At 37.4% G+C, this 23,260-nt stretch overlaps 1 long non-coding RNA gene across 1 annotated transcript; it reads left to right on the top strand.

The window, feature by feature from the left end:
* The first annotated feature begins 837 nt into the window (after positions 1 to 837).
* On the top strand, positions 838 to 4,197 carry LOC128072200 (uncharacterized). Its single transcript, XR_008202170.1, has 3 exons — positions 838 to 876; positions 1,175 to 1,264; positions 3,448 to 4,197. It is a non-coding gene; the product is annotated as an uncharacterized LOC128072200 (long non-coding RNA).
* The last annotated feature ends 19,063 nt before the right edge of the window (positions 4,198 to 23,260 follow it).

Here is a 23,260-nt window from a genome sequence, read left to right on the forward strand (position 1 = left end):
CAGTTCTCAGTCAACATCTCACATCAACAAGAGCAAAGCCCTAAGACAGGCATGTCCATCCCCCACTTCACAGTCACGCTTTAGTCATGCCATTGCTTTTGGCAATATGCACATTTGTGAACAATTATCGTCAAGGATGAAGTACAGGAAGGGTAAAATTTCATCAAAAATCTCTGATGAGATCCCTTGAGAACTCACTATGAATTGCATTCACTGCCACCAAACCAGCCTGATGTGTTAGTGTCACAGAAATCGGGCCACATAATCCACCAGTTTGATGGTCTTGCTGTTCTCATTTTTATGTTTTGATAACAAACATTAAAAATTAAAATAAGTATTATTACTTATATAGATGAAGTATATATTAGATGGTGGCTGATCCAAAAGTAATGTCTCCAATTTTATGATGTTGGCCCACAATATCAGAGGTGGATACAGGTGGGATGGCACTTTCTCACCAATATCCTGTTCCATGTTGTTGCTGTGTGATAAATGGCAGCAGAGGGGCAGTTCTGACAGAAAAGCATCTGACATGGAATTGCATATGAAGAAAATTCATGACACTGAATTCCTCCAAGCAGAAAAAGTGACCCCATCTGACAAGTATCAATAGTTGCTGAACGTTGATGGGAATCAAACAGCAGATGAGAACACAGTAAAGACACGTGTATGGGAACTGCTGAGTCATGGACTGAACCTCTGATCGATCACCTGAGGTGAGCAATGAGTCAGCCACAGGAGCACAGGTGAAGGTAATTCACCTGTGCTGCCTGGCTCAACCCCTCCTAGACCTATTTAAGAGCTGGCTACCAGTAGGGAAGCATCTTTTCTGGAGATCTGCTCTGCTGTAGTTTTGTAAGTGAGCCCAGGATAGGGGTAAGCTTTCTGTCTATTCTCTTTCTGTTATCATTATCTGCTTTGCCAAACTCTCTTGTTTATTTTGTAATTATAACATCTTAATATTCATTGATTATACAACATGTGTGGTGCATTTCAGCAGTGGCAACAGCTGGACACATCTGCTGGTGCAGATTTTTCTGAGTGCAGCACACAGGCTCTTGTTTGTTGTTGGTGAAAATGCACAACAAATGAGGGTGACTATGCTGAGAAGTGCTTTGTGGCCGAGAGTCTGCTCCATTAAGTTGCAATATTGTGCTTTTCATATTTACTGTAGTTTCCATGGAGATAATTAGGCAGCATTACTTTTGGAGCAGCCTTCATATATGCAGCCCTAGACAATTCCTTTTCACACAGTGTGGCCCAGGTAAGACAAAAGGTTGGACACCCCTGCCCTAATAGTTACATGTGTCACACAGCACAGAAGGGCACTCATCTAAATCCAGTATTAGGGCAGAATACACAGCAAAGGAGTTGGAGGAAGAAATGTTGTCACTGAAACAGCCAAGAAGCCAGGAAAATCCTGCTGAAAAATGAGGAGTGAGCAAGGCAGCCCACATTCAGTAGACCTAAAATCACTGGATCAAGCTTGCTCTGCATCCTCACTTTTTGCTTTAGGAAAAACAACAGTGCAATAGCCAGACATCATCACACTGTCTTAAGAAATCAGGTGAGGTTTGGTTTAAAATAGATGCTGCTTCTCTGTGCATTCCTATTGTCTACAGCTGTTCATCTGTCATAAAACAGACGTAACACTGATTGCAGTAAGTGAGACATCATTTCCAAGAGTCCATTTTAGCACTTAGAAAATCAAGACAGAGTTGTCAAGACTTCTTTAAAGTAATTTTTATAATAATAACAATTGTAAATACAGCTGTCAAATAAAAAAGAACAGGAGTACTTTTTCTGATCTGTTTTAATCTACAAATTACAAAAGGTGGGTCCAGTCTGTTAGGCGTCTTCATTTAGCAGAAAATATGGATCAAAGTCATTTTTTTCTTAGGGGCCACAACAGCAAAGCAAGAAATATCTGTAAGAAGAGAATTGCTTCATCTCCCAATCTATCATCAAAAGACACAAATCTGGTGCTGATGTTATTGATTTTTGAGCCTAAAACATTAAAAAAAAAAAATCAGAGGTGAAAATTATTTTTTTAGAAATGTTTGAAAGTTGGACAACAGAACTTGTTATGTAATATGCTGTAAATGGGGGGAAAAAAAATGCTGTAAATGGAGAGTGGATGGTCATCCAAAAGAGTATGTTATGTACTTTCTTACTTGAACACATAATAGGGGAAAGAATAACACACTACAGTTATGTTAGTAGTCTAATATTGCTACCTGTTTGTCAAGAGCTATCCTTGTAAAGAAGCATTTTAAATCATAATAAGAACAAGACAGGTTAAAGGTGCAGCAGAGAGCCACTGCTTACATTCCCAGAGATTATTACTCAGGAAATAAATAAACATATAAAATATTCTGAATTTGACTTTCTATCAATAATCATAGCAGATAAAAGCTGGATAGACATTAAACGATTTCCAACTAGGAAAAGCAATTATGTTTATGAAGTTAACATCAGAATGAGCTGCTCACAGGTGTAGAGGATGTCTTAGGATCATAGAATAACGGATTAATTAAGGTTAGAAAAAAACACTAAGATCATCATCATAAGTCCAACCATCAATGTCAGCTGAAGGGACACGCAGAATGTTCAAACAGCAAGTCCAATCACTAGATGGCAGAATCTTCTAAATAGTTAAGTGCGATTTGTTATTTAACCACCTTAGGGAGAAAACCTGGGCATTCTTTAGCAAGAGCAGTGCAGTTAGTTGTTCTGATCTTCATCTGTGCAGTAGACCATTAAAACTTTGTTGCTCAATCCAGTCACAACTTTTTATTATTTATTAGTTTTTCCCAGATATACCTTCCATAGGAAAAACAAATAATTTTATGTTATATAAATTATTTTAAGTGTGAAGTTACAGTAGTAATTCCAGCTTGTATTTTCAAATGTGTCACTAGAGATTCACTTCACAAATATTACATCCTTATAAAATAGTTCCACAATGCACAGAGTTTGTTGGTAACGTTTGACTTAACAGCTCACAGTACTCATAAAACTCTGAAACGAGGAACAAGGGAATCTAACCAAATTTTGGAACCCATATGAAAAATACAAGTTTTATTATGGTATCGCATTTTTGTAGTGATATGAAAGTGAAAGCACATCAATTTGCACAGATGTGTAGAAACTGGGCAGAGCTTTATTCAGTTCTGCATTCCCATGTACCAGCTGCAAATGATAGAAGGTGGGGTTAAATGCATTTCTGAGGGTTTCACTATCTGTCTTAATGCCTAAAACATGCCTACCTGTATGTATATACAGCTAGTCCAGATTTTACAGATGGGAGAAAAAAAAAAAACCCTTTGTGCCTTAAGCAATGTGTCAGAGAGACCAGTAAGAAAAACCTCCAGGGCCCTGAAAGAACTGGCTGATGTTGCTAAGCCTGGAACTCTGGAAAAAGGGAAACAATGTTTTCATTTTTAGGAAAGGGTGACATGAAGATTGAGGAACTACAGGCCAATGAGCCTCACACCTGTGCCTGGGAAGATGATGGAGCAGATCCTCGTAGAAGCTATGTTATGGCACATGAAGAATGAGGTGATCTGAGACCTGGCATGGCTGCACACAGGGCAGATTGTGCCTGACAAAACTGGCAGTCCACTATGATGGAGTTGCAAAAGAAAGGTGACATCATCTACCTAGGATTTGACTGGGCCTTTGACAGGATCCTGCACCACATCCTTATCTCTAAGTTAGGCAGATAAGAGTTTCAAGGACAAAGAGTTGGTAGGATGGTCACAGTCAGAGTGTTGTGGTCAGTGACTCTAGGTCTGGGTGGCTGGCCACGACTGGTGTCCCCAAGAGTCCATCTTGGGACTAGTGCTCTTCAGCACCTTTATCAGTGACACAGACAGTGAAACTGAGTGACCCTCAGCAAGTTTGTACATAACATCAAGCTGAGTGAGGGGGCTTGTTCAGCCAGCAGGAGAAAAAAACTCCAGGAAAACACTGCAGCTTTCCAGTACTTAAAGGGAGCTTATGAACAGGAGAGGGACTGAGGTTTTTGCATGGATAAATAGTGACAGAACAACGGGGAATGGCTTTTAAAGTGAAAGAGGAGAGATTTAGATCAGATTTTAGGGGAAAATTTTTCGCTGAGAAGGTGGTAAGGCACTGGACCGGTTGCCCAGAGAAGCTGAATGCCCGCTGAAGACACTCAGCTGAGTGGGTGCTTAGTCTTCTACTGGAATGAAAAGATAATGCTTTGGCTATTTTGGTCATGAATTCTACATGAATTTATCAATTGTGTAGAGAACTGCATCATTATCATTTTTATGTAGATGACAAAGTACAAGGCAGAATTAATGCAATTAATATATACACTCAAAAGACCATTCCACAAAGTTCAAACAGAAGCAAAACCAGAGGGCGTGGATTTGACTTTAGGGGAGGGTGCTGACATTGAAAAATACCAACTTCCACAACAAAGAACAGAAGAGGGAGGTAAAGCTGCTATTGAAAAAACATAAATGATTGCTGCAGAATTCTCAGTAGAGTTCTCTCTGGTATAGTCAAGTATTGCCTAATGCAGTGGAAAAATCTATGGACTTCATTAATTCATGTTTTAACAAATGATGCAGTGGTGTTTACAATACAATGAGTATTTTTAGATTGTAGCTGCAGTACTTACAGACATGCTGCAAAATGTGGCACTTAAAAGCCTTCTACGTCTCATTTAAGTTACAGCCTTTCTAAACAGTTGACTAACCATTCAAGAAGAGCTAACATGGCTGAAATAATGACATTTACAAACATTTGTGTATAAAACTAATTACTTAAAACTTGTTTTGTTACATGGTGGAATTTTCCTGTTTGGCTGCACACAGCCTATAGATGCAACTTGGGGTACTAAAGACAAAGTTGCTTATTGCATTTCTGTTGATCTAATAGATCAGTACAACTAAAAGAGGTCAGTTTCTTCCCTTACTATAAATATCAGCTATATAACTATTTGTTTCTTCTCATCTGGCAAAATTAAATTATTTTAGCAAACTGAGTCAGACTGAAGCAAAAGTCAAAAAGAGAAGTCGCAGCCACAAGACTAAAGGAAAGGTGAAAGGACTATCTATTCCAGTGTGGGAATTCACTACTTCAGCTCAAATGCATTTTCACAGAGAAGTCTTTATTATGTAAGTCAGTTAAAGGTACTCCAGAATCTCACTGCATGTAAGCTCATGAATCTGCAGTTCCTGAACCTCCAAATTCGGTGCTGCACCTGCAGACTTTCTTGGAGACTCAAGTAACTATAAAATTAGTACTCTCATATTTGCATATGTTTTGTAATGTTCATTTGCAAGTTCAGAACAGTTCATCTTCTGCTTTTATAACATACCTAAGAAATATTGGATGCAGTAATAGTTCATTAACAGATAAGGAAGTGGTATTGACTGATTTCATCTTCCAATCACTCTTATGGTCTCCCAGATTCATGAGCTTAATGTAGGATTCTGAAGAGAAGAGCTACCAACAATGAATGAGGATTGCTTGAAACAGGCTGCCTGAGATAACTTGGCCCATGCAAGGCCATGAAATCAAGTGGGCTGCATTTAGGGTTATAGAGACAGCTGGGAGTTGTCCTTTATAAGACAACCTATTAGCATCTTCAATAGGTTGTGGAGATTTTGAGTTTGATTTTTGCCAAGGTACTGTACAGTCTCCTATAATATCTGCTTAATCAAACTGGGACATCCACCTTGATGGGTGAACAGGTACATGCACCATGTGACTGTGTTTATAAATGTATTTATACAAATACAGCCACGTGAACACACAAATGCATGAATATAAGTTAAGAAATTGCAGAACACCATGGTACGTTCAGAGAACCAAGAGCTCAGCCAGATTTGAACTTCTAAAAATCATTTATTAACAACATATTTTGTTTAATGACTAGTTCTTATACTTTTCAATTAACAGTACTTAAAATTATTAAACATCGCTACATATAGAAAATGACTCCTCTTAAACACAATCTAAATTAGGTGTGAGTACATGGTATCACACAGATAATGTCATGCAGATTACATTGATGGTTTGCGATTCCTGGTTGTCTTAGGTGTATGAGATCAGGATGAGAGCATGGGAGCTCTCTGACAGTAATCAGAATTGCAGCATGCTATTCTATTTCCTTTCTTGATCCCTGCTGTTTTATGTTACCTAGCTTTATGCCTCCCAAGAGGGGATACTCAATTGCTCCCGATACTACTTATTTTGTAGTGCTTTAGACATTTCAACTTTTTGTTGAAATACACAGGATGTCCTGTGTATTTGTAGTCCCTTGTGCTTATCTTGTTTTATTTTACAACTAGCTGTTTTCTCACTGCCTCTTTTGTGTACCTAAAATATACATGCATCTTTGATGTTCACATCTCTCACCTAAGCATATGAAATATGCATATACTGTGCCTTGCTAAGCCATAACATTTACAAGCTACATGTCATTTTTTTTATACTGTTTTAGTATGTTAATATTTGGCTTTGAGGCAAAATAGTATTAATTATACTCCTATTTATGCATTTCTATTTTACATCCGGTCCCTTCTTTGCTACAAGTAGCACAGTGTTCAAAAACTCTTGGCAAAGAAGCCCAGAGGAGAGCAATTTCATCTTATTCTGAAGAGTGAATATTCACAAGATATTCTTAGATTAATATCACCTGATGCTAGTTCATACCCCTCTGGCTTGGCTGATACTCGTCAGCTACAGTAGAGGAATATGCAAACTGAAATTAGTAGACATACTCTGAACCACAGCAGTGGATAGATTTACTTACAATATCTATTGTAAGGGGAAATTCTAATTGCATGAACAGGTAATTGGATGATATGGCACATTATCATAGATTTCAGAGAGTATAATGCTCCATTTTTGCAACCTCTGTTGAATGAAACACTGTCATGCCATTATTTTTACAATCAGTTTTCAAATCTGGTCTTTTATTCCTAAGCTATCACACCCTAAATTTCGTGATGACATGGAAAACTCATTTCTCTAAAAATAAAAGTCCAATAGTTACAATTCTTAAGTCCAAACACAAATGAAATAACAAGATCTCCAAATCTCTCTAAATCTTATTTTGGAACTGCTGGAACTTGAAAGTTCACTGGGTGTCCATCTGTTGTGTGGAGCTCTGTCACTCCATTTTTGAATCACAGCAAGTGTAAACGCAAGAGGGGAAGGATCCCTCAGCCTAGAGGCTTTCCCTTTGCTAACCATGCTTTACTTTGGATATTTTTTTAGTGAATACTTATGAAAAATACCTGCCTTATGGATTTACTCAACGTGATAAGCAATGAGTGAAGTACATCCTGCAATACCTCAGTTCTCCAGGGGTGACCTCAATGAACATCTTATGCGAATACGAGCTGTTGTCTTCAGACATATTCCTTATTCCAATAGGAATTAGGTACTAAGAATAAATAAGGATAAATAAAACTTTATAATGTTTTTTTAGAACAGCAGAGGTAATGCTACACAGATCAGTAAAGCCATGTGGATTCATACAGATTATGCAGTAGAATTTAGCAAAAAGCACCAAGCCAATAAATGAAACTTTGACTGTTAGCTCTAATTGGCTAGACTGTAACTTCTTTGAGAGTAGGGAGTTCTTTGAGAGTTCATAACAGATGAATTTGCTGATCTAACAGTTTACAGTGACTTCTGTAGCCCATCTGCAGACCAGAGTCAATAGAAAATTGCTCCATGTGGAAGCTGGGCCACCAGTCCTGGACTGTAATAAGTAACTGTCAGAGTGAGTTATCCTCTTCTACTGAATCCACCTTGCTAGTCTGACATGAACATGAAGTGCACATAAACTACAGACTAGATTAAACACTTTGAAATCACAGTCAATGTGCTATATACATCCTCTGCTGTCAATAAATTTAATATTCCTCATAATATACCAGTGGGCACATATTTCAGAAGCATCTTCGTATAAATTGAGTGAAATTTTGACATTTTATGCTCTTGGAAATCTTAACTAAAAATTGTGAGTCATAAGACAGACAAATCTTTATAAAAACAACAGATCTTTCTCTAAACAACACTACTTGAACAATATCCAAAAGTCTCCTATTGTAAAAAGTTTCTGCATTAATTTCAAACTGAACTAACAAAAAAAATAGTGATTAAATATTTAATATTCTAAAGCTTTAAACTAGCATTTTTAATTTATCCCATTAAAGAAAGAGACAAAGTTAACTGGTTATGATAAAACAGCATAAATACGAGAAATAAAAAACCGCTGTGGCCCGAAGCTACAACAAAAAGAAATACGAGTTTCCACCCTCCAACAAACATAAGTGGAAATATGACATCACTATGTCAGTTACTCAATTTTGGCTGCAGACTAAGCGCAGCTCTTCCTTATTTAGTTTAGGAAAAGCATGTAAGGAGAATTGGACATCAGGTCTAAAGGTGATGCAAATACAATCAGAAGTAATGTATTAGTCAATAACATTGAAAAAAAACCCTGAGAGTAGGAAGGAGAAAATGAAGAAGGTAGGATGAAGATATTTGCAACAATAGCAACCGATACATCATTTCTTTCCAGCTGAGATCTGAGAATTTCACTAAAGCTAACGTGAAAAGTAGAATGTTAAGCCACGTCCTACATTGGATGGGCCACCATGTATAGATGCTGTAGATCCCCACTCTCTTAGGTGAATCCATACACTGCTTAAAAAAAAAAAAAAAAAAAAAAGAGAGAGATTTAAAGGTTAGTGAGATCTTCAAAAAGAACTTACCTTCTTCCCATAATAAAACAAAAAGGAAGAAAAGCAACAAGAGAAATGGTCTCTTAAAATATTGAAATTAAATAATTGAGGAATCCCTAGTAGTGAAAGAAACATTAGAAATGCGAGTTTTGCAACACTGTTAGAGCGCTGTGCTAACTTGCCCTATTTGTCAAAAAATGCTTCCACAAAAGCTCAGAAGGTGTTTAGCACCCTGATAAAGCAGCTATAAACAAGTGACAAATTACAGCTGCCCAAGCCTCTGGAAGATACACATGCAGTTTGTTGCACTTTGACAATTGCTTCTGTGGCCAGCCAGTTTGCTATAAAGGGTTTAGAAAAGCGTTTTTACAGGGGAAAGACATTAACAACACCAGTGCTGCAGAGCTGCAGGAACAGCACTGCTACCTACAGAGGTGACCATACAAGCAGGAAGAAATGTACTGATTGTGAGAGACTTTGAAGGCATCACCCCCACTAAACCATATCCCTTAGTACAACATCTAAACAAACACAAAGGAGGGAAGCCACCACTATGCTGAGAAACAGCCTCCCCTAAATGCAAAGAACACAGAGAAAACACTTACTGGGAGTGTTAAGAGAAAGAAAATTAGATAGATAGGAGTGGAGTCGCCATTCATGTTCTGGGAGAACTGGGAGCATGGGCTCTGTCTCCTGCAGGCTACTAATCACCTTTTAAAAGACACACTCCAGATAAATGGAGAAAGGTAACAAGTCTATTTAGAAAGCTCACTCATATAACAATATCATAAACTACTGAGGCTGTTACTCACTCTCTTCAGGTGTAAAAATAGGTTACGATTTCCACCACAGTAGCCAAAAGACATTCAGATGTGAATCTGCACTGTCAGAAGAGATGAATGTGTAGCATAAGGGAGACCATAATCTCCACATAGAGCTGAAAATGTAGACAGACTCCAACATAAGCAAAAAGGGATAGGATGGTGTGCAATTATTATCACCATTTTTCAGGTAAGTGATACATTAGTATTCACAGCTCATGTTCTCAAAAGGGAAGACACAAGTTTCAGTGATCCCAACATGATCAATTCCTGTTAAAAACATGTGTCCAGAACTGGTTAAGTGTCACAAAACCTTTCTCAAAGGGAAAACTCACGTCTACCCATTTTTAAACAGAATTTAATGGCTTGGCTAGGTTAAGCCAGAGCACTCCTCTGAAATAACCAAAGACAGTTTTTCAAGATGCTCAACAGCAGCACTGATAAATGAACAGCGAGCACCATACAGCACAAAGCCCAGGGGCTGCCACAGGGATACTGTCCAAGGCTTGGTAAGGCAGAACCTCTTGGGAAGATTGACAACAGACTACTCTTGAACCACAAGCATTCCCAAACCATTATCCCCATTCCCTGTGGCATCCTCCTTGCCCTCTCTTCGACTCACTCCAGCTCACACAGGTCAGGATTTGTTCTGCAGACTTGTTAAGTTTCAAGACTGCACATTTTTTTTTATTTTTCTTTCTATTCACGTTCACACTTCAGTCATGAAGTTTATTATCAATTTGTAAGCCATTTAAATGCATACACTTTTATAAATGTGCTTAAATAGGTGAAAATTTTTATCTGTATTTCCTACGTATAAAGGTAAAAATAGTTTATGTCGGTAAATACTTGTAAATTTTAAATATGTGTATGTGTAAAGATGTAGGTCACACTAACCATGTAGGCGTAATTACATAGGTAATGCCTCCCATTTATTTCCATGAAAACTACAACAAAGAGCACAATAGCACTACTTAATAAAACAAATTCTTAGCTACAAAAAAGTATTTCCCAACACATCACCACAATTAGCTTAGCGTTTTCACAAACGACAAGCCCGTATGCTGCACTCAGAAAAACCTGCACCAGCAGAGAGCAGCACTGCTGTTGTAACAGCACTGCAGAAAAACCACCCACACCTCACTGTGCTCACATCCATAGAATTATAGACTCCTTAGAGCTGGAAAGGCCCACTGAGGGCCATCTAGTCCAACTCCCCTGCAGTCAACAGGGACACCACAGCTACATCAGGTTGTCCAGGGCCTGATCCAGCCTCGCTCTGAAAGCCTCCAGGGATGGAGCATCCACCACATCACTAGGTAACCTGTTGCAGTGCCTCACCACCCTCACTGTAGAAGGTTGTTGTTTTTTTTTTTTCCTTATATCTAACCTAAATCTACCTTCTTTGAGCTTGAAGCCATTTCCCCTTGTCCTAGCTCCACAGACCCTGATAAAGAGGCTGTCGCCTTCTTCCCTGTAGCTCCCCTTTAGTTACTGACAGGCTGCTCTCAGATCATTCCATTTGCAGCCTTCTCTTCTTCAGGCCTCACAGCCCCCAGCTCTCTCAGCTTGTCCTCACAGGAAAAGTGTTCTATTCCATAGATCACTTTTTTGGCCCTCCTCTGGATGCACTCCAACAGGTCTACATCTCTCCTATACTGATGACTCCACATCTGGACGCAGTGCTCCAGGTGAGGTCTGACTGCTCAGAGTTTGACCTCTCTTGACCTGCTGGTCACGCTGCTTTTGATGCAGCACAAGATACTGCTGGCTTTCTGGCTGTGAGTGCACAGTGCCAGATCATACCCAGCTTCCCACCACCACTACCCCAGGTTTTTTTTAGCAGAGCTGCACTCAATTCCTTCATTCCCCAGTTTGTATTAGTAATGGGGGTTGCACCAGCCTAGGTGTACTTGGATTTATTGAACCTCATGAGGTTCACCTGGGCCCACTGTTCAGCCTCTATTGGTCCCCCTGGCATTCCATCTCCCTGGTGTCCCATGGCTTAGTGTCATCAGCAAACTTGCTGGTGTGCAATCAACCACACTGTGAATCTCACTGATGATGATATTAAAGAGCATTAGCCCCAGCATCGCCTCCTTGGGGACACCAATTTCCATTCAGACATTGAGCCATTGACCACCCCCCTCTCTGGACTCGATAATCTCCGTAAGTGTTCATCAACACTTGCTGAACATCAGTGGATGCCATTTTTTTCCACATGGAGTGTAGAAAGGTGTGTTCAATGACTCATCTTTGCTTCATATGCACTTCCATGTCAGGTATCATTTTATTAGACTGCCTTTTCCATGCAATTTGTCACACAGCAACAAAATGTAACAGAATACTGGAGGGGGGAAGGGGAGGAAGGGGAGGAAAGGGAAAGGGGTGGAGGAAGGTTTGACTTCTATTGCATGCAACTAAAATACACCTCTGACATCATGGGCAATCATGATAAAATAGGAGGCATTATTTTTGGAGCAGTCTTTGTGTGTTTGTGTCTATAAGAAGTGATCACACATACACGTGTATCTCTGACTATATGTATATCTACTTATTCATAACTATATCTTGCTGTATAAGGGCCATTGAGATACTTCTGGGCTAAAGACAGCAAGGTCTGCAGCAGAGAATCAGCCCCAGGCAGTCTTGCAATCATGTGGACTACGGCCATCATAAATGACAGGGCTAGGACAGGAAAAGGACTTCCCATAGGAGCATGGGGAGACTCTCTGAATCATCACTACTCTTTGTTTCACGTTCATATTATTAAGCAATATGGTTATTTTCCTTTTTAGTCTTGCATTTGTGCCTAGAGTCAACAATTAAAGTAGGAAAAAATTACTCAAACGAGATCTGTAACAGGATCCTTATTCTAGTTAGAAACTAAACAGCCAGATAATTCTTTATAAAGGGTAGGACTGAAGATGCTGAGTACTGTATTCATGAAAAACCCAGACACTTAACAAAGAAACCAAGGGTTTCCCTCAAAACAACCTACCCAAATTAAAATGAGAAAGTAAAACAAAACCAAAACATTATGTCTACACACAGTGGCTTCTCCAGAAGTAATGCCTCCTATTTTATGATGATGGCCCATAACACCAGAGGCAGATGTTGGTGGGACGACAGAGGTTGAACCTTCATGCCTATATTCCATTACATTTTGTTCCTGTGTGACGAATGGCAGCAGAGGGGCCTTCTGACATGGACGTGCATATGAACCAAAGGCCTGTTACTGACAAATTATATTTGAAATTATTATTTTGCTAGAATTATCCTAAGATCAGAATATATGGTTAAGTTCTTTATCCTGTATTTTGTTGGACATATAAATATTAAGTTCCTGACTGCCACAGGTTTCCACAAATTAAATTATAAGAGTCCCACTGTGCTAATTCTCTCATTTCATTGTCAAACTTGAACTGTATAATTGCCTGTACAATATGTATATGCAGAGCTACCTTGAAGTGTATTACTAAATCAAAGCTGATGTATAATTAAAACACGTACTAACAACTGCTTCTACATAACTCACTCGTAAGCTCTTTCCCAGAAATAAAAGTCATGCCATGCATTGTTTTTTCCTGAAAGTAAGAAAACCATTATATTCACATTACTCTACAGCAATAGTGCAGAGCAAATTGCTTGCTCTACTTTCACTTCAATTTTACAGTCCTCTTCAGAACAAAAACACCACAAACTGAAGTTCTGTATTTATTTCCTGTAATGGTAATATAAATACCTTGAGGCATTTTTCCAAGTCTTGTCTAGTGGTGTAGGACTTCTTGGAGTTTAAATGCATATGCCAGATTTTATCCAGTTTGGAATTAATTTCAAGTAGATAAATAAAGTACTAAGAAAAAGTTATATTCTTCTTCCTCCTGCTTTAGACAGTCACTCTGCCTAAATTAAGTACTAGGACAAGGATGGGATACCTTGCATTTTCATATACAGAAGCCGTCTACCATTTACTACCTGGATTTTTTTTGTATTACATTATTTACATTAACACACTACATTAAAGGCATACCTCTAAGACATTTTCCTTGAAAAAAGGTACATTTTTCCTTTATGTTACATAAAGTTTAATTAGGGTATTTAATTTTGAGGGTTTTATCTTTCCATTTGAAACTGCAGTTTAATACCATAGGTTACCAATAGCATTCTGTCTATTTGCTAATAGAACTACATACTGGTGGTTTTTTTTTTGTTTTTTTGTTTTTTTTTTTAATGCTATCACTGTTTAGTACAGCTGGATGAGGTAACCAGGAAACAAGACAATAATTCAAGCCCGTGGTTCTCTTCTTTCATTATGTTGCTAGGAAAACAAGTAAGTGCTGAAAAAAACTTCTGATTCTGTATTCAACTCACTTCTACATGAACAAAAAATTGTAGTAATTTCTTTGAAATCCTGAGAAGGCTTCTGATAGTGAATGATACATTATTCCTTAAAAAAAAAAAAAAAAAAAAAAAAAGGCCTCTACTACCACATTGAGGGTATACTAATACTCACCACATAATAAGCTTCCACAGAGCTGGTAATTTTAGAGTCAAGTTCACATTATAAAGTTCAAGCTTTATTTGTTTCTTATTATTTTATTGATGAGTAAGTTTCCTATTATGCTTCTTATCCTTCACTGTCCACTATGTTTATAAAGCAAACATCTATTTCTTGAAACACAGGTCTTTCAACCACCTTCTGGCCATCATGCACTTAGAAGTGTCAGTCATTGGCTGAAAAGGCAATTTTCAGCAAGAAATGTGAACACGTACGAGCTTCAAAAAGCCAAATGAAGACCTTTGTGGTACTGCTAACCTTGTACATATTTTTAAAATACAGAGTGTCTGCCTTGGTACAAAGTGAGAACTTAAAAAGTAAAATCATTACATCTTACAACATTTAAGGCATTATTTGTTACCTGATAGCTTTTATTTTTTTTTAGTTAAATCAGGATCTTATTTTTACATTTATGCATCCATTTTGAAGAAAACAATTGCTTGCTCTGCCGGAGTGCATATTTAAGATCAATGAAAACCATGCAAACCACAGGCTTTAGTCTGTCATAAAATATAAAATTAAAGAGGAAAACATCAGTGAAAACATCAATTTCTTCAGGTCAGAAATATTCTGACTGAAGCTTGTACAAAAGCTTTGCATTAATACCCTCCAGTGTTTGAATTTATCCAATGAAATAAAATATGCAGAAGGGGCCAATTTCAAAACTGTGTGAAAGACAAACCAGCTCTCTTATGCAGGAGAGCCAAAATGAGACACTGAAAAAAAAAAAAAAAAGAAAAAAAAAAGAAAAATCAACCAGTAGTGTGCTATATGCATGTAAAGAACCAACAAGCATAAAAAAAAAACCAATAATTCTATGATTATTTCTCTTGTAGGTATTTGTTTACAATATCAGACATTTTAAGGCATTCTGCTTGCATTACACAATCTACCTGGAAATGGCACAAATAGAAGTAAATTTAACAACAACACTAAATTTGTATATAAAGACTATAGCGGAACACAATTTTTGATCTTTGTTGAGCCAATTGTACACAGTCTGATGAGTTACTTTGCTAATTTATAGTTAATAACATTGAAGAAAAATAATAAAGTAACCTGCTGGTAGATAGTCTTTTTTTTTTTCCTCTCATTCAGAGACACAGAGGACATAGGAAGAACAGTCTTCTAAGTTCTGAAGAGCAGCCCTGAAAGTCTCCTCACAACTCCTCAATCTGCCATTTAAATAAGTTGGTTACTTATGAACTGTATATTAAAGTCATCCTCCACTTAACATATGCTTCTCCATTTCCACCTGATCTGTTACAGAATGCTCCGTCGCTTGACACACACCTTGTACACACAGCCCAGCAGTAGGAACTGTAATGCTGCATCCCAGGGCACTGCAGAAACTTACACCAAGTATTTAATCTACAACAGGCTGACTTGAGGCAATCGGCATCTTCTCGGGTTAATAAACTGCAGACAAAGAAGGCAACTGAATTCCTGCCACCTTCAGAACAAAGCCTTTGAAGCACCATCTCTAACAGCAAATTAAGGTAGCCCCAGAGATTCTGCTGCCAGATCCTGCACAGCATGGGTTGACAAAGTATATATTCTTAAATGTATATATGTACATGTGAGCATATAGCTAAACACTTAGAACTAGCATTTATTCCATTAAGCAATTAAACTCATCAAACGCCCGTTAAGTGAAAACATCACACGTGATAAACAGCCTGATAACTAACGCGGGGCACTGGAAAGCCACAACAGCTCCTTCTACTAGGACTGGGAGCACACTTACAAAAGCATTTGTTAAAACATAGTTTAGAAAGCAATAGAGAAGAAGGTAGCTCACCCCTTCCAAAGGCTGGTGCCATCTCTAGGATACAGCCACCAGATAGAGATGCTGCTCTCTCAGCTGCTAACTCTTAAATGAGAGTGAGAAGGGGTAAACCTAGGGTGTATCCAGTCACTTGGTGTATTGCTTGCACATGAGCTCCCTTGGTTAGCCACACCTCCTCACCTGATGCTCAACCAAGGGTTGAGGCAGTGGTCCAGCAATTCCCATACACTTCATCTTCCAAGAAATATGATACTGAAAGTATTTTGGATGACTTTTGTCCTGGTTTCAGCTGAGACACTGTTAATACCATACTGATGTTTGGCTGTTGCTGAGTGATGGGTGCACACCTGCAGTGGAGCTGGGCCTTTCCATTTTCCTTTTCTGTCTTACTGAAGAGTTTTTATCTCAACCCATGAGTTCTATTTTGTATCTGATTCTATTCCTTATCTCACTCCAGGAGGAGTGAGCCAACAGCTGTGTGCTGCTAAGCTGCCTGATGGGTTAAACCACTACAACTTGGCAATTTATTACATATTATTTCATCTAATATCACACATAACTGTAGCAGATTCTCATATTCAACCTCATTAGAAACTTGGGTACATTTTATAAATCAGAGCATGACTCATTCTTTTGAAATTAAAAAAAGACTTTTATGGACTATTTTCACATTAAAAAAAGAAAGTGTTATTTTTCCCCGTCTAATATTATATCTAAAATTAATCTCCTCCAGGCAGCCCAGTACTCAGGCTTCTTCCTTAACAGACTACTTAAAACTCAGGATAGAATGTAATAATGTTCTGTTACCTATTAGAAGGGAACAAAAACAATTCACAAATACTGATTAATAGCCTTTAGTGTTAATTTTCAAATGAAATTAGAAATTCTTAAAGGTATACCCAGAGGCTGAGTGTCAACAGAATCATAAAAACCTGTTTCAGTGCATTGGTTGCAAAGATATTTGGGGGAACTTTTTTTTTCTTTTTCTAAGGGAGTTTGGGTTGATACAGTAATAGAAACCATGACTGTTTTTCTACACCTGTGTAGAACACCCCAAAAGTAATGTCTCCAATTCATTTCCATGGAAAACCACAATAACAGTATTTGATTCAGCAAATTCTCAGCTACAACACATTATCTTACAACACAGTCACCACCATTAGCTGTTCATTTTTGGTAGCAATGAACAAGAGCCTGCAGGCCATGCCCATAAAAATCTGTACCTGCATAGGTGACCCACTTTTACCACTGCTGAAATGCACCACCCACATCTCACTGTGCACACTTCCACTGATTGGCCTCCATCAACATTCAGTAAGCGTTGATGAATGGCAAGAAGGTTCAACCTCTACTGCCATACCACCAACAACTGCCTCTGATGTCATGGTGCAACATTATAAAATAGGAGGCATTACTTTCAGAGCTGCCATCTTAATTTCAGCTGCCCATAATGACACTGGGAAATAGAAGCTTACTTTTCTCTCCCTCCCTATCATTTTATAATCTCCCACAAGTCATGCATTAAATTGTTATATGAGTCAGATCCTCTGAACTCAAACTTTAGAAGATACTGTTGAAAACACAGGCAGGCAACCATTCCCAGTAGTATTTAATCAAAGAAGCATACAGTCACAGTACACAACCTTATATTTTAAAGCTGCATGTTGGAGTCTGAAATTAATGTGGGATTTAAGCATAACAAGTGTGAAGTAGCCACTCTTTTGAAATGGTAAGGCAAAGCAAAAGGCCGTGAAAGACTTGCAGCTGGTGACAACATGCCATATTACGGTCTTTTGCTCTCTGCATTAGACTGTGATGAGTGAAACGAAGTCAAAATTGCCTTCCTCCAGATAGCATAGCTGCAATTGGTTGGCTCCTTTTGTTTGATAATCAGAAAATGTTTACACTGCATCTCTAGTCATCTTTAGTTTGGACCAATAGCAGTGGAACCAGGAGAGGTCTTCTATTTGGACAGTGTGGGCCTATGCCAATTTCATGCAGAACAGAAGCTTTTCTGGAATTCTCACCTGGTGTTGTGGACAGAACTGCTGAATCCCAACAATACAGCACTGTGCCTGTTGAAATATCAACTCCCCGAGAAAGCAAAAGAACATCCACCATCCTTAATCTGTTGAATCCCATGCGTGTTTGCGTGTGGTTCATTTCTGTTTCTTTTAAGTAGCCAAGACATGAGTTTTTGTTTTTGTGTGTATGTGGTTTGTTTTTTTTTCTTTGTTTGTTTCTTTTTGTTTGTTTGTTTTCTTTTTTTTTGTTTGTCTTGTTTTTGCCTTACCAGAACATTAAAAATGGTGGAAAAAAAAAAATACCACTTTTCTCCTGAAATACTATTTTCCACCTTGGTTATGACTTCCATTTCATCAGTTTTTCTTAACAAAATACATATGGAAAAAAAGATTAAAACAAAACATTCATCTCTAATAAGGGAAAAGGCGGTTCAACCAACTGAAGATTGCTTACCCTTTCCCAAATTCCCTGGGAAGTTAGGAATCTAATCTTCTCAGAGGGACACATTTTCATTCTCCTTAAGAGTGCTGCAGAGGCACTGGACAGACCCTACACCTTGAATCTCACAGGACTGTGATCCTATGAAAGGCTTTGTCCAGGGAGTTGCTTTTCTCCAGTGCTGAGCCTCATCACCATCTGCTTACAGCAGCTTTTAACACCTTCAATTCAGGCCATAGTACCATATCTTTATGATGTACCTTCCAACGCATGGAGTCAACATTTTTCATCAAGAAAAAGTCAGTTGGAATCGACCTCCAAAGACCATCTAGTCCAAAAGATATTGATTTGCTTACATGTATATGTAAACATTACAAAAATTACACAGCATTTAAATTTCATTTGAAATCACTAAAGAATGGCTAAGTGCAGAATGGACACTTCCAGTAGTCCCTCCCCATATCTTAGGGTTCAGGTTTTGATTTATTTTTTTTTAAACAGTAAATAATTCAATTTCTGTACTTCAGTTAGAGTGAGGACAAGCTGCTGAACCTCAGGCATCAAATGAATTACTGATTTAATAATTACTCCTTAGACACTCATAATTCTTCAGTGCTGCATTTTCAACATACTGTGAACTACCTACCTATCTCATAAAAAATGGTTCAAGATGTTGATTGCACTTAATATCTAACTTCACACTTCCTACTGAAAATTAATTAAATCTATAATGGTTTCTCCCACGGAAACACTTTTGCACAGAAAACATATCCTAATGGTAGCTTAGTGGAAAATTTGTCGAGAAATTTTGCATCAGTAAACAAAAACCATGGGCTGAAAATTATTCATGTACACAAGCCTAAAATGAGGGAAAAGGACTTTCAAATTGATCTAAGTTTACAAATATTTCTCAGTTAAAAAACAAAAATGAATAAAACATTTAAAAGCTTAAATTGGGCAACTCATCTCTTCTGTCTCTAACTGTAGCAACTTCAAGAATCTGATCTTCAGGACAATGAATGCAAACCAAACACAAATAAAGGACAGATGTAAAATATCTTTCCCTCAAAATGCACGATAGTGCCAATTCACCCAAAAGAAAACTATATATTAGGTAGAGGGCTATAGGAAATAACACATGGTGCTGTTAAATTAAAACAAGTAAAGAAAGCATTAGGATGTAATAGAATCATAGAATGTCTGGGGTTGGAAGGGACTTTAAAGATCATCTACTTTCAACTCCAAGCAAACTGCACATAAATATAGCTGGATTATCATCACTCTAAAAGGGTTTCTTCAGAGGTCTTAGAATAATTAATTTACCTATACAAATACCACCAGAATGCACTTCATATTAAATGTCAGAGAAAAACCTCATGTTTCTGTTCTCATTCTCTTATGAATGTGCACAAACATTCATAACATCACCTCCAATCTGTTGGAGTGCAGGACAGGCCGACCTTCAGACGCAGTTTGCTGTTCTTTAGTAAATAAAAAATTTTTGTGAGCCTAGAAGCTATTTCTTTTTTTTTGCATTTCAAGACCAAAGATCCAGTACAACAAAATTTTCACACGGAATGCACTATATAGAAAAAAAATAGACACAAAACCCAAAAACCAATGGATGCTGAAGTCTGACATCCTTTCCCTACTCGCTCTCCAGATACAACTCCACCTGGATTTTGACATCTCTAATGTCACTGCGCCTGCAGTGAGCAAGATCTTCATTATAACTGTGCAGCATAGGTTCTTCATTGATTTGAGGACTACCTAAGAGAATTATCAATTTAGATGCCATGGAGAATTTACACTCAATACTAGGCCTACATAAATACAGTTCCTTACCGTCTCTTTCTTTCTGAACCATACTACCCAGCCACAGCTTTCTCTATCTCTCTGGTGAGCTCAAAACCACCAGGAGCTGACCAGTTATGCAGATTAGATACATTATTTTCATGGCTTTTACCACTACTGAGCCCCTTTTGTTTGTTGAGAGACTGTCAAATTATTCAACTTTCCAATGCTTTTAAAACATTCCTGATGTTATAGTGGAGTGACCTGAAGATGGTTACACAACGTTAATGCGTCTTCTGCAATTTCTGGCTAGGGTTTTCTATTCATTTTGAAGTTCCCCTCTCCTGACATGGACAGAGCTCTCAAGAAGCTGCCAGTCTTCCAATAAACCTGAGTCAGAAGTAAAGGATATGTCCCGATTTATTTACTACCTAATTTATCTTTTCTTGTGACTTTTATAGTGAGATTTTCTCTTTGGGTAAATAAGCACTGGAAGTGAGCTGGGAAAATAAAACTTCAAGTAGATGTAGATGAAACATAAAAACAGGAGACAAACTGTAGTGACGTCTAGGTGAAAGACACATTTCTTCCTGAGGTAGCAGTCAACTTCCTTGACTACACTGACCATACAGCATCACCTGCTGCTCTGTATTTGCAGAGATCTTCACAGAATTTGAAACAAAGCAAAACAAAAGCACACACATGCCAAAAAAGCAAATAAAAACCCCAACAACTTGGGTAAATGTAAATTAAACATCTATAAAGCGTTAGATAATGCAGATGTCAGAAGTAAGACACCTTGGAGATCACCTATTTAATTCTGAAATTCTAAAATACTAAGGAAATCTGATTGAGAGATTGTTGCCTTACATTCAGACATCTCCAATCCCTCACATATGCTTTACTGAACTATTCCAGCGTGAATATGGCAAAGAATAGAGAGCATGATAAAGAAATTTTCATTTCTAAATTTCCAAAAGGAGCACTGGTGGTAGTCACAGACCACTGAACTAACCATTAAACATACAAAATGATGACAACAGAACCAATCCTTAACATTTTATACAACTAACCGAAATAAAGATTGGGAAAATAATAAAAGATTAACTGAAAGCAAGGGTATAGGCGTTAAGCTAAACGATTTTTTCATCATTCAGACTTACATAAAAGACCAGGTCTTAATAACTATCGGTTATTTTCCTTCATGATTAGCATCTCGTTATCAAAGCTCATGAAAACTTCTGTCCCCTAGCAAATGATAGGGGAAAAGGGTAAAATTTAGATCTTTCCATACTACTACAAGATCGTATTTTGATGAAAAAATATAATTACTATAACTATTTCTGAAATTACATAATATACATTCATTTGTAGGTTTCATGAAAGTTTTGGAGATTGAATAAAATAATTAGTATAGTTAAACATAACTTTGATTATTTGAACTGCACAGTAACAAAAATACTTGGATAGCAGAATAATAAAAGGTAAATAAATCTCCTGTAGAATCTCTAAAATTTTTTGATAGCTTATGATGTTCTACAGGCACATAAATGTACTTCACTGGTTCATCTGTACTGATAACTGTGATTCTCTATGAGAAAGCACAATTTACACGATTTACCTCTTCCGACAGGTGGCACAGAATTTCCTGTGCAGAAGGTTAGATAAACCAAAGAGCTTAATAGCAAGAAGATCTCAAAATTTTCAAAGAGGCAGCATTAAAAAAAAGCCATGCATTCATAGCAGTTACTAAGATACTACTTGCCAGTCTAGTATTTAGAAAATAATAATGAAATAACATTAAAAAAAATCTGTGATTTCAAGTAGAAAAAAAGTTCAACTCCAATTAAAGTCTTATGTTGTCATATCAGATTTTTTAATCATTAAATATGAAACATGCTGCATCTAGCATACTTGCAAAATGAAAAAGAAATGTGCCATCGTCTGTCTATAAAACTGATCTCTCTTTGGACACACTTGACTAAATGTATATTTTACTTTAAATATCAATATTTTGAATGATATATTTTTTCCAATCTGTTTCAAAGTAAAATTTTAAAACACAAAATATAAAGACTGTGGATCTATCTATGAATATTTTAGAATATTATAGAATACCTTTGAGAATACTACTGGAACTGCCAATTGAAAACGTTTGAAGCCTGAATTTGGTGACATTGTGCATTCTTCCATGTCAAAAAGCCAGCCTATACGGATATCACTCTGTGAGAGCAGTGATCTCACTGGAATAGCAATTAAATCTTATACGTAGAGGAGTTCCTAGGGCCTGAAGCCACCTAGATTGTAATCTCCAATGCAAACAGGGCATGTAAATTTACTGATCTTCTTGGGTACGATTAATCTCCTGTGGCCAACAGTTACCCAAATAAAACGTTTAAATAGGTCTTATTCAATTCTACCTTTACAGGTTGCCCCAGAAGTAGATATTTACCAACTACCATGCAACACAGAGAATACAGCATCGTCAATTAATCTGCAGCTAGCCACCCAGCAGTCCATTAACAACAAAGAGGACACCCAGTAAAATTTCATTACTAGTCAATATGTGGCACTTGCTGCTTGTGAAGGGAAATGACCACTATTTTCTGTCTTTTTTTTTTTTTTAATGAGTTTTATTAAAAACCCATTATTCTAAAACTAAGCAAATCTGAAGGCCTTAAGAAAGGTAAAACCTTATATATAAATTTGATTTCACATATAATGAAAGCTTAATTCTAAAAATTTGTTTGAGTATTGAAAGGAATAATTCTGAATTGGAGTGAAATATTTATTTATAATGTAGAAAACAATACAATTGTTTTGTTAAATATATTGGAGTAAAATTTCTTCCATTCTTTTAAGAAACAAAGAGCATTTATGTGTATTTTGCAGCCCATAAAAAGGTTAAGAACATATTATTTTCTCCAGCCTGTAATTGCTGAGAAAGACATCACCCTTTAATATCTTTTGCCACAAAATTCCCTATATAGATTATGGTGTAAAACCTAAAGATTATTCATATGGAATAGTTGGGTAGCCACAAAAGGGTTTAATATCTCTGATTCTAGGTCAGGTGATATTCCTTAGACAG

The sequence above is a fragment of the Tympanuchus pallidicinctus genome, unplaced genomic scaffold, assembly GCF_026119805.1.
Source record: "Tympanuchus pallidicinctus isolate F22 unplaced genomic scaffold, pur_lepc_1.0 scaffold7, whole genome shotgun sequence".
Taxonomy (NCBI): domain Eukaryota; kingdom Metazoa; phylum Chordata; class Aves; order Galliformes; family Phasianidae; genus Tympanuchus; species Tympanuchus pallidicinctus.